At 37.2% G+C, this 19,394-nt stretch overlaps 1 protein-coding gene across 4 annotated transcripts in view; it reads left to right on the top strand.

Annotated features, from left to right (window-relative positions):
* The window catches only part of TAFA2 (TAFA chemokine like family member 2), a 182,230-nt gene that overhangs the window by 19,598 nt on the left and 143,238 nt on the right, over positions 1–19,394 (top strand). The window lies entirely within an intron of this gene.

Consider the following 19,394-nt stretch of genomic DNA (forward strand, 5'->3'; position numbering starts at 1 on the left):
AGTGTAAATATGTTTAAGTATTTTCAGAAGAAGATGCAAGATTTCAGGTTCTGGAAGGAGCTGAAAAATGAAGGGAAACTTTGGCTGCCCTACAAAAATTTGAAATCCACAAAATCTTGGATCGATGAGCTTAGCTCATATAGAGGCTTCTAAAAGTTCTTTACATATGAATCTATGGCCTAAGCATAGCTGTTTCCTTGACCACGCCTATGAAAAATGGGTAACATCCTAGATTTCCTGATCTGCTTTATTTGATTGTCTTAAGTAGACGAATATTCTTAACAATATTTATTTTGTTTCTGCTTTCAAAAATAAAATGACTGTTATTACAGGGAGATTAATTTAATTGATATTTTTTGGTAATATCCTGAGGAAGAATTAGCATGTAACTTATTGCTTTCTTTGCATATTTTGAGAACTTTTAATATGTAAATGTCAAAAGGAAAGTACCATGCTAATATGAATTACCTGTAACTATCTGATGTTGATTAGAATCTTCTTCCTGCCTGCTGAAGTGCCGTGGTTCACCTGCTTTTGTTGCTGCAAAAGGGGAATGAGTCAGATTCTCTTTGGAGTGCTCTTGGGGTATTTGTTTACAATTCAGCATCTTTCCAAAATTGTAATTTTGGGTGTGGGAGGAGTGATTTCCAAAGTGATGGATGACATTCGTGTGTGAAGCCAAACAGATGACAGAGCCCTTTTTGCTGTCATATTGAGAACTCAATGAGAGCTGCTGCAAGGACAGTATGACAGAAGCAACCCTGGCACCATAGGTGCAGATGATTGTGCACGCATTCAGATAGTGGCTCCCTGGGAGCATTATTTAATGGTTGGAATAGTCAGTAATAGCTGTTAGAAGGAAAACAAGAAGGTTAAAATAGTCTTGGGAGAACAGAGGGCACATGAAGGGCATAAGGTCCAACGCGTCTGTAGTTTTTCCTTAGAAATGTTTTTCAAAGTCAATGGAATTTATTAATATATTAGACTAGAAAGGAGTTTGCCAATGACCCAGTTTCTGTTTGCAGACATTTCTGTTTGCTTAACGTATTAATATGAAGACTTGTGTGGACACAAAAAAAAAAAGTCTAATGTCAGTCTGACTGTAGAATTTGATGAGAATTGGAAGTGCTGAAGCAGAGGTGTGTCTGGATGTGTTCCCTTCTCCCTCCCATAAACCACTCACATCAGTGTTAGCAGCTTTGCTCTCTCCCCACACAGAGATGACCTTGTTCTGGCTGGCCTTGTACTTTCTCATTTCTTTGTCTGTGCTAAAGCCAGCTGGTTCTCTCTATGGAAATTCACAGCTAGGCCCCTTTCAGCAGATGTCTACATGGCTTCAGCGGCTCTTTTCCTCTGCCCTTCTGTGACATCATTAGACTTTTACCCTCACATTACAAAGTGAAAGCTGGGTCACTCAACTTTCTTGAAATGTGTTAGCAATTTGAAGGCTATTTATAGCTGGACTTCAGAGCATATGGAGTAAGCATAGCCAGAATATTTATGACCTCCAGTTCACTGCCCTTTTTTCACTCAATACTCAGATTTACGTAAAACACTGTAGCCTTTTATTTTGGAACCAGGATCTGTCCTGATGCATCCTGTGACTACAGAAGAAGGTCTTCTACTGAAAACTTCAGATAAGTTAGACTACTTTCCAGCAGCATTACTACACAGAAGTTTTTGCACAGTTTTAACAAGATTATAACTGTGAGAAGGTCACTATTTGTTCAGTGCACAAGAGAGGCTTAAGATGGATTTGGGAGGTGGTATCACCTACAAGACAGGTAGGGAAGTCAAATTATAGCATTGTCAAGTGGGTGCAGCAAAGGATTTCTGTATCTCTGTCAGCTCTGGTAAAAAATAAGTGATGGTCTGTACTTGTTACACTTCCTTATTGTTTGTCATAAACACTAAAATAATTTGTACTGATTTAGCAAAAGACTTGCTCAATTCACACTAAACCAGGTGATTAGATCTCTTATAGAAGACCTGCCCATGCCAGCCAGTGATCAAAATTTATCATGGCTTTTCAGCCTCCACGAAATACTGGAAAACTTATCATTGAATTGTTTAATGAATGCAGTAGTTTCACAAAAGCTTTCTACCTTTTATATCTCTAACTATGGTTTCTGACTGCTTGCGTCCTTTTTAAAGATCTCAGATCAACTTTTGAATGCTTAGTGTTCAGAGCCTCCATTAAGTGATTTCCAAATACTCAAAGATGTAACAAAGCTTTGAGATCTCTGTACAGATACAAATCTGGGAAAAACTGGTTTAGAGCCATGTTTTATTTCAAATCAATTTTTCGTTCAAGTTTTGTTAAAGTTAGCAAAAATCATCACAAAGCCTTGTGTGACATTCTGATTACTTGCATTCCTTGGAGAAACAAGGAGACAACAATTCCTTGGAGATCTATGTAAAAAGCAAGACCAATGGCCTAGTGCAGTAGTAGCTATGTTGGTTTTTTTTGATTGGTATATGATTTTGATAGGCATATGAGTATCTTATCTGTGTACAGGAATGTTCTATATTCAGAGATGTTATTCCTCCTGTGTAGGGGAATTCCTTAGGATAATTTTGAAATGGGAAAAGATGGTAGCTGAAAACTTCGGAGCCTTGGTAGGAGCCAGATTCCTTTTATGGAATAAACTGACCAAGTTTCCCAATGAAATGAGGAAAAAAAACCCTGTAGCTTCTATCAGAGAATATCAACTCTATTTGCTGTATGAATGTTAGGAATTTTTTGTTATTATAATAGGGAACTGAATAAAAAACCTTCCCTTTAATTTTTTTCTCCATAGTCAGAATTTTATTTTGGACTTCAGAGTGAGCTTTTTGAGAGAAGATCAGGTGTGGTGGCTGAGGTGGCCTTTTAGTTGTGGGAAGCACCTAGATTCAGGTTCACTTCATGTGATCATTCTAGAATGGGAAACTGCAGAAGATTGTTGAAAAAGGAATTATTTCCCTGGTTAGTTGCTTGCCATCTGCCTTCAGTATTGTGATCATTTCTAGTTAATTATTCCTTCAGGCTCATGATAGATCCTGTACCTTCCAAGGTAATGCCACGTGGAGGTCATGGTTTCCTTCAGGCACTCAGCAGAACACGTTCTCTTAGCTGGGAATCTCATTCAAACTCCAGTAATTGAAATTTTTTTCATGACTCCTAGGTATTTGTCTCATATTCTTAGCAAAGTGGGTTGTAGGAAATACATTACAACATGCTTTCAAAACAGAACAGTCTTTCTGTTAAATTTAGTGTTATGATTCAAAGCGGTACTGCTGATCTCTGTTTATCTAAGCTTGCATCTTAAACACCTAAGTAACAAACAAGACAAAAGATGCAACAGATTACAAACATGGAATGAAAATAAGTTGATTCTGTGCCTTAGTGCTTCTTCACATAACAAAACTGGAAAATGAGAGTATTAAAGACGAAAACCTTAGTGATCTGTCAGTGGAGCCTGGACAACAGGCAAATGTTCTGGTCCAAGGGCTGCTCTGAAAGTAATGCCTCATGTGTTATAATGTTGGCTCACGATGTCAGAGGTGGGTGTTGATGATATGACATTAGAGGTTGAAGCTTCCCAACAATACTCCGTTCGATTTTATTGCTGTGTGACAGATGACAGCAGAGGGACAGTCTGACAAAATGATGTCTGACATGAAAGTGTGCATGAAGCAAATGTATGTCATTTAATTCTTCCATGTGGAAAAAATTGCACCCACTGACATTCACTGATGCTTGCTGAGGGTTTCTAGAGACCAAACATGGGATGTGAGTGCAATGAGGCGGTGGGTGGTGTGTTTCAGCACTGGCGACAGCAACAGTGGCTCACCTGCATTGATGCAGATGTTTATGAGGATGGCATGCAGGCTTTTGTTCATTGCTGGTGATAATGCATAACTAATGACAGTGACTATGCTGAAAAACAGTGTTTTGTAGCTGAGAATTCTCTCTATCGAACAGTGTTATTGTGCTTTTTGTATCTGTTGTAGTTTTCATGGAAATAAATAGGAGGCATTATTTTCAGAGTGAACTATGTAATTCATATTTTGAAGGATCAAGATTTGTAGTGGATCAGCTGACTTTCAAGCAGGTTTGATCAGTTAAGAATCAGGATATTTTGAATTGCCCTGGTTTGAACAGAGCACTGAAGGGGAAAGAAAGAAACCAGTCAGTGTGGGAAAGAGGAGAAAGGAGAGGAGAATCAGGCTGGGAATTGTAGGGAAGCAAACGGTCTTTCCATGGTTTCTGGTTGAGCTTCAGAGCTCCTCACTGTAAGGTGTTGTGAGCTTTGAAAGTTTACATGGCTTTAAAAATAACTGGGCACTTCCATGAAGAACTCTTCACCAAATCTCCTTAAATATAATAATGCCCTCTCTGCATGAGGAATTTCACGAGGTGCAAATCAGTCAAGGTTGGGAACGTGTTCTGGGGAAGTTACCACTTCAGGTTTACCCTGTTTAAAGCTCTACACAGACTTCTTATGAGGCACCTGCTGTTGGTGACTGTTAAAATGATGTACTAGGGATGTGTTTTCAGTCTGATCCTTCTCTCATGGTAGGCAGACTGGGTTTCAACTGTGAGAAACTTATGGAGAATAGATTGTCCTCTGGGAAGGGAAAGGACTGTATCATGCCAGCTTGTGGATTATGAAATAAACCAAAACGTCTAAATCAGAATTAGGATTTATATGTTTTCTTGAGGAGAGAGAATGGCAAAATATCTTTAGTTTTTTTTTTTTTTTACCCGGTAAAAACAACTCTTAGTACATTTACAGGTGGCATGGACCACGTTCATTTCCCATAAAGTCTCTGTCTGAGATTTTATTTGGAGCTGTTTTATAGGAAGATCTGCAAATGTGGCATTTGGGGGATTTTTTTTATTTAATTACTCTTGTTTCTCTAATTAAGTGTAAATGTGAGGAATGATATAGATGCTACACATAACCTCTACACCAAATAAGATAAAAGGTGTTAGTCATCTTCACTGATTTTCAGCTGTTGATTTTCTCTAGTAATACAGTCTAATTTGGAATTATTTCATATTAATCATACCAGCTTTTTCTACTTAATGACAAATTTTAAGCACAATTTAAGTTGTCCATTTAAACTGTTAAACCCTGGCTGTTTTTTCACTGCAAATGTGATTCACATTATTTATAATTTCTTCAAAACCGTGCATTGATCTGGTTTTCAAGGTTCCATAACTGAGATCAAAACAAGTTCAAGTCAGAAAATATCAGATACAATTGTGAAAAAAATCTGCCAGTGTAGATGGTTCCCACATGAGAAATACAAAGCAAAACCTCTTTTTAACAGTGTACTTAGGTTAATGAAAGGTTATCTCTCTCCAAATAGGTTTCACAAGCTTGTCATTAGGTTTCTGTTGTGCTCAATCAAAAGTACATGGCAAACCTTTTGAATGTTTGTTCTTAGTGGGGTTTTTAATTTTGGATTAAGTTTTTTGTACTTTTTTTGAAAAAAAAAATTACTTTTTATGCCCTGCAAATAGTTTGTCTAAATGCAGATTTAAGCTTTTCTTATGTCTATCTAATGATACTCAAAAGTAAGCAGCCTTTAAATAATTTAAATGTATGTTTGAGGTACTCACTGCTGCATTTGGGATTTAGCCAGGCAACTGTTAGGGAAATCTTCCAACGAATTTAGGAAAGCAGCATCATAAGAGTGATTAGAGCATGCAGGCACAATTTGTATGTGCATTTCTCATTTATTCATACCATGATACTATTATTGGTATGGAAGAACTCTTTCCCATTCATCATCTTCAGTGAATTCCCTTCAGAGCATCATTTAGCTGAGAGTTTTTTTTCCAGACTTTTACTGTTTCCTGTCATGGTTTTGCTTTGTCAAACATCAGATTACCAGTGAGGTTCCTCTATAGATGTCATCACAGGAGTGCAATTTACAGGTGACATTTTGCTAATCTTTTATGAGTCATTACGTTTGTTTTGACTTGCTCTCCGTATAATCATTGTGGAAGAGAAAAATACTGTTGAGTGTAATGTTTGCCTTGACTCTCCTTCAGCCATTAAATGCAGTCCTTCAAAAAGGAAATGATAGGAAAGATCAGTGAACAGCAGTATGAAATAATGTAGCAATGATGTTTAGAGATTGTAATTCACACAGTGTAGCCTTTTTATTTTACATATCCCGAAACAGATTTTCACCTGATTTACAGGTTCAGTGGTACTGTAAGGAGAGGCTGAAATGTGAAATGGGTTGCAATCTGAGAAATGTATTTGTTTTGGGATAAAAGGGAAGTTTCAAAACATAGAAGTGTTGCTTATTTCTTAAGACAAATGTCCATATATATTTATTTTGTGAATACACAGAATGTTCTGCAGCTACAAAAATGTAATTATTTGATTTATCCTTCGATGTTACATTTTTTGAGGTGGTGAGAATTTATGACGATTTTATAAACTGACACCGAAACCATAAAAATCTTGTTCTGAGTCAGATGGATCTTCTTTGTTTAAACAGATTTGTTGTAGGTCATCTTTGTTTACCGGATAGAAATAAATAATAATAAAGTACGGACTCTCTTTTACAACCTCAGCTGCAATGGCAGTGTTTGTGCAGATCTACTGAAAGATGCTAATTTGATACGTTGTGTAGCGCCTGGCTACTTTTTCCTATTTAATAAAAATATACTGGGATTATCTTTCCATGTATGTGAAAATAGATGAAGTAGGGAACTAATTTATATACCCTGTTGTTTTCTAAACGAGTTCTCTAGTTCCAATTATCATCAGTCTCTTTTCAACAGCTACTACTTTATTTCTGAAGGAGTAAGGGTCAGAAACATTTCTTTCTTTCCAAAGAACTCTGCTGCAGAATGAGAATGACATTTTGGGGGACATAGGTGGCACTCTTATGGTTAGATTGTTAACCATCTTTCCTGCTGTGTTTGTCAGAGTAGATTTTCTCATTCGGCAGGTGTGATAGTTCTCTGTTAAATTACCAATAATTCAAATAAGCCCAAGTTACTAAACAATCAAGTCACTTCTTAGAATCTATATTTTTCTTAATATTATGTAGGATTTAGATGAGTTCTGCAAGTATTGTGAACAATAACTTTGGGTATTTTTGTCTAGAATCAAGAACAGATCCTATGGGATTCAACTGGAAACAGCAACACTGGAGAAGCATTATTTTTTTATTTCTCTCATTTAATCAGCTTTTAATCTATTTAAGATGTGCCAAATTGATTTTGTGTAGTTCATTTTCATCAGAATGTCAGACAGTGCTTTGTCAAAGGCCTCATAGATGTCCAACTGTTATATCAACCAAATTTGAAAATACCCAGCTTCTGCAGATGTATTTCTAGCCTGAAAGAAATGTAAATTGAATATACTTAATAAGATTGAGTCTAATAAAATCTTTCTGATTGAGGACTTGATCAAACATCTTTAAATCATTTCCAAGCAGACATACCTTACCATGGCAGCTTTTAAGTCCCATGGATGTGTTATCATTTACACAGAAATAGTAGAGACTGCAGACCTTTTACCTTTCTATGTGCATTGTTTCAAGCTAACTCAGGCCACACTAATCAGAAATAACATAATGCACTGAAAAACTGTTATTATTTTTGGTGACTGGCATGCTAATTTTAAACATGGTCAGAGGATGAAGTATTTTATACAGTGCACTGACTAACCAGTATTGCATGTTCCTGTCAACTGTCTGTTTTAGCAAGTGGTTCAACTAAGATTGCTTTGAGCCTGGAAGACGTTATGCCAGATGCCTGGTTTGTTAATATTCCCCAGCTGTAAGTTGAGCTACCACTGGTTGTGAATTGCTCTTGTATTCTGTTTACAGAAAAAATGGTTAGAGTACACTTATAAATTTGTCATAAATTTGTTATTTTATATATTAAATTGCATATTAAATTTGTTATTTGTTATTATATCATTTGTTATAAATTTGCCTATTTTATAAGTCTACAAATCACCTAAACTCTTTGAGCTTGCTTTGCAATTATTTTCAGACATGTGCACGAATGTGTTTGGGAACACATTTAGGAGATGTTTAGTCTCTGATACTTACATTTACTGAGTGATAGAATGAGATGTATTCTGAGGGGAAAAAAGCAGATTCCTCTGCAAATTATTCAAACTGACAGAAGAGACAAAACCTGTCACATCTTGTATGAATTTAGACCAATATCTATCTGACCCATTTGCACCCATATCTGTATTAAATGATTCATAATACTTATGGACATTTTGGTTTTAACTAATCTGTCTTCAAACTTTTCTAGCTCTTTGTTCTCTAATCCTGAGAACACTGAATTTCCCTGGCATAATCTGAGATATTTTGGAGAGTATAAAGCTGTTGATTAGAGAGGCTATATTCAAACTGCTCCTTTTGTCTATCTTTGTACTGAGGTATTGCTACCAAAACCTGAAAAATACATTTTTAGTTCAGTATGGTAGATGAAAACTATCTCCAGACTAATGTTTTTCAATGATAGCTTTGACATTGTTGTGTCAGCATTGCTATTCTAGCATGAAAGATAATCTCATCCTAACCAAAACAGATTACTGACGTTTTAATAAAGTAAATCAAGAAAAAGAAAATACCATTTACTCTTCAGAAGACTCTCTTCTTACTTGTTGTGTCTAATTTATGGGCCAATTTATAAATAAAGATGATATGCATCTACATAAACCAGTAAAACAGTTTACAAGTATAATTTGTACTTTTCTGTACAATTTGTTTGCTTGTGTCTGATGCGTAGTATATGTTCTGTCACTAGCGTAATCTGATTGCAGTTCTCTATGCTCTGTGGAGGGCACAATAGTTATTAAAAACTCCTAGCATTTTAAGTAAAAAAAAAAAAAAGTGTTGAAAATATATTGTTAAGTTTATTACTATTCTCTGCCAGGTTGTTTTTCGCTCTTCTCTCTCTGTAATTTTCCTGTTTTCAACTGTGGATTCAGTGCATGATCTCCTGTTTCACAAGAGTGTGTAAAGCAATTAAGAATACTTTTGGAATGGTTTGGCTCACAAAAGCCTTCCCCTGAGATAATTTCAACATGCTGAAAGCAAACTCTGATTCTTGGCAGCAGAAAGAATTGAACCGTTTAAAAAGCAGCCTCCCAGTAAGCACAATTAAGTTATTCGACCAAGCAAAGGTTGAATTTAGCCTCTCAAATAAACAACTCTCCCAGCTAAATCAGTGCCGCACTGGTCCCAAATTCCCCCTTCTTTGATTTGGCATGGCAAATCTGTGAAGTGGAACAAGTGGGAGTCTGTTTTTTTTTTTATATAGCCTGTAAGATGGAGTATTGACCAAACTGCATAGTTCCCTGGAAGATCCGAGAATACTTGTGCAGAGATCATGGGGAAAATTGAGAATCTGGGCATTGTGTTACCATGGGCAGTGTTTGTGTGACACGTGGGAGGGAGCAGTGGATGGTGAGGCCTAGGTCACCTGCCCCAGCCCCAGCTGCCTGCCTTCAGCTCTGCTCACCTCTGGCTATGTAGAATGGTGGAGAGATGGGGCCAGGTGACAGTGCCAACAGCACACAGAGGGGGATGTGCAGCTTTGTAAGCATTACGGCTTTTATGGCTGTAATACCATGATCTGCCTTTATATGGTATTTTTAGAAAACTAATAGCTGTGAATGAAATAAGCAGTTTGTGTTTCCAGAGCCTCCTAATGCTGAATTATCACCGTTTAACCAAGTTAAATCCTTGTGCATAGGATTGTTGTATTCAAATACCTGAAAGAATTAAGCCATGTCAAGGCCTGTGTTGGCACAGGACAGTCTTGGCTCTGATTTGGTTCCTCTCCTCCATTAACAGTGCTCATCTTCATTTTAACTTGAGAGAATTTTCAGCTAAACTAGAAGGAGAGATAGAGGCTTGCTAGGAACCTGTAGTTAAGCAAACGATTATATTTCAATGTAATCTTAATGACATTTTGTTGATTTTTGCATTTTGCAATTATGTTCCATGGCTGTTTCATAGTAAATACTCATTTTTTCATAGATGCTATGTATTGATAAAGCTAGGTCTGAGTGAACTGTCATACAGCGAAAATTTCTACAGAGAAAATTACGTTAAATGTAAGCTGTTGCATCACGTGTCCAGTTCCTAAAATGCTACTGAGAGAAACAAAACTTCAGCAGAGTTTGTCTCTGTAGAAGTTATGTAGAACCAGTGTGAGACAGTAGGCCAAATCACTGTAGGACAAATTGTCACTGAGTACTTCGGGAGTCTAAAAGCCATTACTATTTTTCTTAACTTTATCACTATTCCTGCACTTCAGACAGCTGTATTAGTCCTTCCATGGCTCTTCTTACAGTCAGTAAAGATCATTGGCACATCCAGAGGGCAGTTCAGAGCACCCACAGCAGGTGTGCTGAGCTATTCATTTTTCACCCTGCAGATGATCTGTACTTCATCCTCATCCGTCTTCAGAAATACATTTGTTTCATTAAAGAGAGCTGCCAAAAACACCTTATGTTTTGAAGATGATTTTCTGCATCAGCTTTGTGCTGCTCTAAGATAGTGATAACCTTTCTCTATATGAAGGAGTGCCTGTTATTTGTTTTTGTCTGTAGGAGGAAACGTGAACCAAATAAACTTTTGCAGAGCAATACTGAGGAGTATAACCACTGATTGATTCTTTTCCTTTAATTTTCTTTAATAATTAAGCAAATTGAATAAACCTTATCTTTTATGGTTTTTTTTTTTAATATATATAAAATTGAAACTTCTTTTGTATCGTAAGATTACTTAAGTTGCACACATGAAATGGAAGTGGTATAGTGGTAGCTTTGTATTTCAGATCTTGTTAGAACTTGGTATTACACAGGGTCTTTCTTTTATTCTTTCTACCTAGATAAGAAAATGGAAGGATAAAAATTCTGTTTTTGTTTTTTTTTTCTTAAAAGAAAAACAATGTAAAAAGCAAAAGTTTGTCACATACAGGCACTTATCAGTTTTATTTCAAACACTGAGTGAAAACTTTGGATGGGATAGGATATCGTAGGGGATTATCTTCAGATGGGATATGGAAATTTCTGGTGGCCTTAAGAGAGGCACTGATTCTTCCATCTGATTTCTGCAGCCTATAAAATGAAGCCGACCCTTATTCATCTTCACGGCAGTGTGTGTCTTGCACTTTGAATTGCTGAAATGACAGGAGGATATCAAGGGCATGTAATAGAAATGGAAAGAGGAGTTTGATCCTTTTTCACTAAGGACAAGAACTAAGTGAGATTTTCAGGGAACTGAGGCAGAAGATTACTCAGATCCTATGATGAGGTTAATGAACCTCACCAGCTAGTAAGAAGGACTTAGCAAAATGTTACGAATGCTCACTCTCATAAGAGACTTCCAAGTTGTAGCATGAGGGCAGCCCTGTGTACTTTAAAATAGAGGCAGTAATAGCTTATATCTGCTTATCACTCATCCAAGAATGTGAGAAGATCCAACATGTAAACATTATACAGCTATGAGGGAAGTGCAGAAAGATGAGTTTTGAACACCTATATTTCTGGGAATATGTATAGCTCATATAAAAGTACTGCAAATTGGATTATGTACTACTTATGTATTTTGTGTCAAACATCATTTTATTCCATGTATTTGTCATGGGGATAAATCTTACATAGAGAAAAATATTTGAGATTTATTGGCTTAGACACAGGGATGTAAAGGTAACAGAGCAGAAAAGCTGTAATATTAAGTTGAATGTTAAAATTCTTAGCTGGTTGAGTTTATTTCAAGGTTGTGATTTTGATGGTGATTGTAGCATAATAACTGTTAAAAAGTCAGAATTCTCCAGGTAGTAGAAATACGGTTCACAATTTTCAGAACAAATGAAAAAAATATTTTGCAGGAATTGATAAAGATTGCTGTAAAGCTTACTGTAATTTATCTAGAAGTTTCTTGATTGCTCATGTGTAAAATATGTTGGCTGTAAAATTTTAGCATGCATTCCAAGAATTCTCGAAATGTGTGGTTGCAAATAAATGTCAAAATAAGGAAAAAAATCAAGGTGACTAATGAAATAAAATCTGTAGTGACCGATCTTTATGAATACAACAAAAAAATAAAGTTTAAGTTTTCATCTAATCTTGGATGTGTGTTATCACAGTGCAAAAGTTTATGTGTGTTCTTCCTTCTCTGAGGAAGTAAATAAATTTTTTTTTTGAAGGGAATATCAGTTTCTTCATTGTCAGTGAATATTCAAACTGGAATATTCAGGTGTTCTTAGAGGTTTGTTTCAGGTTAAAACATAACTACATAGCTGAAAGGGGAGTAATTCATCGTCTGCATGACTGTTTTCAAAATATCAACAGAACTTCATTAGGAATATTTGTCAATGTGTAAAACGCCAAAAATGAAGTATTTCAACACTGACAGTGTATTTCTTTTTGTATTTATTCACCCCAATTTTAAGAGAGACATGTGTCTGCTTTCAAGTAATAGAATTTTTTTTCTACTCTTCTAGTTATTTAACCAGCTCTTAGATGCTGCATCCTATAGGATGGTATGAGGAAAATAGGCTCTCTCTTAGTCTTAGGTTCATAGGCTAACAGGACAGTGGGCTCAGAAGTCCACTGCTGGTCAAAGAAGGGTTAGATGTGAAGTCAGAATGAGTTGTGCAAGGCTCTACACTTATGTTGTAAATATCCAAGAATGGAGACCTCACAACCTCTGTGGGCAGTCTACTCCACTGCCTGTCTTCACAGTGGATTTTTTTTTTCCATAAAACCAATTTATTTCAGCTTACGGTCAGTGTCTCCTGCCCTCACACCATGAAGAAATTGGCTCTGTCTTCTTGTTAACCTCTTAGGACAAATGATTGGCAGCTGTTAGGTACCTTCAAAGTTGTCTCCTTTCAGGGCTAAACAGGGCCTAGTCCCTCAACCTCTCCTTGCAGAACAGATGCTCAAGACTCAACCTACTCAAGACTCAAAGACCACTTCCTGAAGGGGGGTTGTGGTGAGGAGGGGGTAGGCCTCTTCTCCCTGATAAGTAATGACAGGACGAGAGGGAATGGCCACAAGTTGCGCCAGGGAAGATTTAGATTAGACCTCAGGAAGCATTTCTTTTCTGAAAGAGTGGTCAGGCACTGGAATGGCCTGCCTAGGGAGGTGGTTGAGGCACCATCCCTAGCGCTGTTCAAGAAGCGTTTAGATGAGGTGCTAAAGGACTTAATTTAGTAGTTGGGTAGAGATAGTGATAGGAGGATGGTTGGACTAGATGATCTTATAGGTCCTTTCCAACCTTATGAACTTATGAACTTATGAACCTCCTTGTGGGCTCTCTGTTGAACTTACACCAATTTGTCCATCTGTTTATTATACTGGGGGATCCAAAACTGTAAGCAGTTAGATAAGACCTATTAAGGTTCAAGTAAAGGGGATGATTTCTTTCCTTTATCTGCTGTCTGTGTTCTGCCTAATACAGCCCAGGAGGCTGGTGGCTGTTGTTGCTGTCAATGCATATGACTTGTCTGTGCCTAGTTGCCCAGCAGGGCACTGATTCTTAAAGAGCTGCCTTGCAGCTGGTCTATTCCATCCTGGGATGATGCAGAGGAGCTCCACTCTTTGGGCCCGTACTTGGATTTTCTCCTTGCTGAATTTCACAAAATTTTTGTCAGACCATTTCTCCAGCCCATCTGGATCTCCCTGAATCACAGCCTGGCCCTCCAGAATATCCGCTTCATGGCTTGGTGTCACCTGTCTCCTCGCTGAGACTCCACTTCATTGCCTCCTCCAGGCCTCTGCTAAAATGTTGAGGAGGAATGACAAAATTTTTCAGCCATGTTTCTTCATCTGCTGACACAGTTTAATAATTTCATAAGATATTTCACTTGTCAGTTTTTAAGACATTAAAATATTGAGACATGCCTCTTCAAGGAATTTATCTCTCTAATTCAATAATAAATCTCTGCAGATGTGGAGATGTGAATGTTTTCCTGCTCATTATTTGCTTTTGTGATCTAGGAAGTGATTATCTCCTTCTGCTTTTTATCTTAAATATTATGAAGGTGGGAATGATGGAAAGCCACTTTCTGTGACAGAATGCTACCTCTAGTGCTTTTACAGTATGTAAGCAGCTTTATTCTATGATCATTACAATTATGGCAATCTTATCTTGCATGCACTGATGTATCATAAGGCATTAACTTAAGTGCAGGTAGAAGCAAAGAGTCAACGACAAATCATTTGTCCATAAATGTAACTGTTTCTCTGAAAATGAAAAGGAATTCCATTCTGTGCTATAAATAGGTTTTTAAGTCTGACCTTTGATTTTGATTTCCTTGAATGAAATCATTAGTCAGGAATCATTAGTGTCAAGTTAAAACTTTGTAGATCCCTAGCTATGTGTCCTGCTTATAAGCAGCGGAGTGCAGGCAAGTTCAGCAGAGCAGGTATACTTCTTCAGCAGTCTTGTGCCAGCAAGTATTCTGTCTTTAGATCCTCATTCTCTCGGCTTTTTAAACCTTGGAGAATAGAATACAGTCAATTTCTGTCTTCAGTTCTGCACTGAAACTAATGTTTTCCCTATGTAAACAGCCTTGAATAAATTACAGATACCAACTAAATATTGATTCTCTTAAGGCTGAGTTTCAAATTAGTTTCAGTTGTCCATTTAAAGAGCTTTATGAATAGATTTAAAAGCAAAATGTCTTTGAGCTGATAACTAATATCTAAAATAATAAATTGAAGCTCATGGTAATATAACTGTATATTTGAAGGTGGCAGAAATACAGATTAGAAAGAAACTTGGTGATGGCAATGACATTTATGTCCAGAATCCCTTAAATATATTAACAGTCATTTTTTATTCATAAGAGGTTGTCACCATATTCCCCTGTTAACATCCAAAACTCTTAATAGCATTCTAAACAATGGTTGGATTCACTGCTGTTGCTAATTGGCCATTTTTAATAGTAAGTTGTTATTGCTAGCTAATAAATGTTTCATGTTTGGAAACTTGCTTTTTTTGCTGATTTTTTTTAAAGTGCAGTCATTGCTTAAAGGTAGTCCTTACGAACATCAGTTTTTTTCAGCGTGATGGTTACATTATCAGTATTGTTGAGCTGGATAACTAGGAGGGTTTAGTATGATGAAGGGAAACCCTTAATTTATATACAAGGCATGCTCAGAAAGTAATACCTCCTATTTTATTGTGTTGGCCCACATCTCAGAGGCAGATGTTGGTGGTATGGCAGTAGAGGATGAACCTTTCCACCAATATTCCTTTAGATGTTGTTGCCGTGTGGCAGATGGCAGCAGAGAGGCACTCTGGTGGTGGCGTCTGACATGGGAGTGCATACGAAGCAAAGGTATGGCACTGAATTCCTCCACGTGGAAAAAATAGCACCCACTGACATTCGTTGATGCTTGGAATATTTATGGAGACCAACCAGTGGATGTGAGCACAGTGAAGCAGTGGATTGTATATTTCAGCAGTAGTGACAGCAACAGTGGGTGAACTTCCAGTGGTGTAGATGTTTACAAGCGTGACATGCAGGCTCTTGTTCGAAGTCAGTGACAGTGCACAACTAATGGTGATGACTGTGCTGAAAAACTGTTTTGTTACTGAGAATTTTCTCTATCAAACAGCGTTATTGTGCTCTTTGTATCTCTTGTAGTTTCTGTGAAAATAAATAGGATGAATTACTTTCAGAGCGACCCACATATTTCTCAGAATTATTGGATGAGCATATATGTTTCAGAAAAGCAACACCTCCGAAGAAGGCTTTCAGACCCTCCTGCTTTTGTAAGCAGTAACATTGATTTTATAAGAGCATATTTCAAACAACTGAGTTTTTGTAGAAGCTCATGTAAGCAGAACTTTGCAGCTTGTCACACACTGATCTCAATGTAAGAGGTGATAGGGTACATGTTTAATTTATCTTCTTTTTTTTCTAATGATAGAAATATTTCAGTTTTTGGGCAAAAATATTTCTTTTTGAGAGATAAGCATCCAAGAGACAAGCCAGAATTGTACGTGGCACTGCTTTCTGTGCTAAATTATTCCTACAGCTTGAATATTGACTTAATTTGCCCTTCACAAATATGCACTCTGTTAATATGTTGTTTACAATGAACTAATGTTCCCACAAAGCCCACTGAAGTAGAGCAAATTGTCCCATTTCATTACTACAGGGTTCTAACTTTGAATAATTTTATTTCACGTCAACTGGCTTTTTAGCTCTGCATCGTCAGTGTAACCAGTATTCATTGTTTTGTAGAACAAGTTGTTGCTGTTTCCCATTTGTCATCTTTCCGCTTTGCTGACTCACTCGAGCCTTTATTCTCCAGTCTCTAATTACTCACACTTTCCTGGTGGGATTGCAGCTAAATGCTTCTACCTTTATGTTTAATTTTCATTCTTTTTAGATACCACATGCAAGTGGATTCATGCAAACAGTGTAGGTTCAGGCTACCATCTGGATACAACTTCTATCTTTTCGTGGAGAGAGCACTGGAATTTTTTTCTAACTCAGAACAGGTGAAAATTGAATTTCTTATATTATTAGACAACAGACAGGAGTGGTGGGCACCACTTTGCAGTTGTAGCCAGGACACTCATAATGGGTAGTGCTGTGTTTTGCCATGTCTTTCAGCCTGGTTGTGTGTGTCTGCTCTGTAGGTGAAAGTTGATGGCATCAATATATTCATGTCCTTTGGAGGGTACTCGCTCATCTATCTGTTAGAAGCAATTAGTGCTTGCAGTTAGGAATGTGTTCAGGTGAAATTAAGAACTGCACATGTGTTTAGTTGCTGGCCTGAGACATGTGTGGTCAGGCAGCCTGAGGAGATGTTTTCTGTCAGCCCTACTCTCGCTGTGTGCATCTGGTAGTCCTGAAGAGAAATTCTAAGTGTAATGAATATATTTTGCCACTAGATGGTATTGTTATATGAGATTATGTGTTTGCTTTGTACAAAGGGATGCTGAGGGGAAGTGGAGCTTTAATGGCTGCTGGTCATGTGGGAAAGTGCCAATGGCTGCTTCGGAGTGAAGTGCAGATGGCCTCAGGAACAAAGCTTAGTGGTTAATTAAACCAGAATATACGTTTTTTCTTTTTCTTTTTCTTTTTTTTTTTTCCCCTGTAATTTGGAGGTTTGGTTGAATAATGCAAGTAATTGCAAGTCAGTAAGCTCAGTGCCCATGCTGACAAAATACTGGAAAATGTCTTCAACTGCTATTGCTGTTTTCCATTATATTTTAAACGCTGTTTTCCATTTGTGACATCATTTGACTTTCAAGAAACATGCATCTTATGTGTTTGATCAAGTGGGATTATTTTCTCCAGGAAATGTATGAAAAAAACAGAGATCAGTATGAGTGGAAACATGGGTAGACAAGACTTACAGCCTGTGTGAGGCAGTCATATATGTTACGTGTCTACTAATGAATTATAACTCCCTGAAAATCCAAGCAGGGAATGTGTGTGATGTGTTCAATCGCTTGGTCAAGTTAATTTGCATCTCATGTCTCATGGGAAAAGATAATAAAACTTACCAGCTATGGAAAAAGATAACAAAACTTAGCAGCTTTTGGTTGTTAGGGTTCACTGGATGCTCTATTCTGTTAAGCATAAGAATAGCGAGCCCGAACGGTTTCTCACTGCTTCCTGAGTGGAAGGCATTATTCACTTAGCTTGGGATAAGGAAGGAAGCAGCTCTCTTAAGCACAGTAAAGCAGGCTGTTGCCTGCATTTGAAAATAAATAAATAAAAGGTGGAGAGAGACATTTTCTTCGTTTATTTTTATTTATTTTTTAATAACTTTGACACTTCCTTACAGTTTTGCTTTCTTAAAAATAGTGAAAGCACTTTACTTCAGCTGATTTGGGGTTTTAAATTGCTTTTTCATGACAGCTTTGTTTGAAAATCTGCTGATTTCCTGCTTGAGTCAGAGACAGATGTATTGCTGGATCTTGGTGGTGTGATTGACATTCAAGTTTTTCCTGTGTGCTGTGGTGCTACAGTTAAAGACCAACTCCCATTTTCCCAGAAACTGTATGAACTCAGAAAAAAAATAAGTCACTTGCCCAGAGCTCATATTAGTTCATTTATTTAGACACAGTTTTCTGTACAGAAACGTGCCAGTTGAGTATTTTTTAGTCAAGCTCAGTCCTCCCAGTGTTCTCTCCAGCCACCAGCCTGGTGAAGATGTATGTGCAGAACTTGAAGTCCTGTAAGAAGGTAGAGCTCTTGACTCTAGTTTCTCATTGATGCTCTTTGCTTGAAGTAGAATCGAAGGTGTATCATATGTATGTTCTGTGTAAAACAAATATCTAGCTTTTCAGAGTGCTTCTGCATATGGATGGCAGTGTCATCTGGTGTAGCCATTATCAGCATATCTTCATCCTCCCTTCATGTTCCTCTGTTACATGATGCTGCCTTGAAGGCACTCTCCTGCCTGCTGTAAGCCACTGGAGCTTGTCTACATCATACTGGCAATGCTGATGGGACACTCATGGGTGTCCTTCTGCATGGAGGTCAGGTCTCATTTGGAGAAGGGCTCAGAGAGACCATATAGACCATGTACCACATGTGGGGAAAACATGCTTTGAAGGACTGATCTGTCAGCAGGTCTACATCGTTTCAGTTCTTAGACCACTGGAAGACTTGGCAATGGAAATTCAGTTTCAAGCTGTGAATAAATACAAGGTTAAGGTGACCAGTAGACAGCAAAGTCCTAGACAGAAATGCTTCATCACACAATGTTGCACACCAAACTATAACAGAGAAGTCAATTTCTTGTATAAAGTCATTATGAATATTTTAGAAGAACATGAAAGCCACTGGGATTGTAAAATATCATTGAGCTTTTTTCCTACATAATTTTCATTTTGCATTTTCTTCCTGGTATAGTCTTCCAAGGATTGGGTAGTGATTTTTCTTCCCCTCTAGATTTCATTTAGCTTCACGTTTCAATTAACTGCATGATGGTAATTATAAAAATTTGAGAGCAAAAATAAAATTTGCCTTTTTTTCTGCGTTTTACCAAGCTCTACATTAACTGGTTTGTGTTTTCTCTAACCGTTTCCAGACATGAACCCTTTGAAACTGCTGAGGCAGTTTCATTTTCAGTTAAGGAATCTACTATTGGTCTTCCACTATTGATCAGGGATAGATCATAGTTGAGAAGCAATGCCTGAACAAAGTCAGTAACTGTTTATGAATATGTATTTCTTCTTTAAGTGATTTTTGGTTTAACATTTATTTTTTAACTTTTTGCCTCTGACAAGCAACAGTGATAGGTGAATAACAATGAATGTAGTGAATGATTGCACTTGTGATTAATATAATGGTACAGTTCAGTTCTACCAAAGACTTTCAGGAATACAATTATTTTAAGTGTATTGTCAAAAAAGAA

The sequence above is a fragment of the Cyrtonyx montezumae genome, unplaced genomic scaffold (genome assembly GCF_038088225.1).
Source record: "Cyrtonyx montezumae isolate F1298 unplaced genomic scaffold, pur_monq_1.0 scaffold_3, whole genome shotgun sequence".
Taxonomy (NCBI): Eukaryota; Metazoa; Chordata; class Aves; order Galliformes; family Odontophoridae; genus Cyrtonyx; species Cyrtonyx montezumae.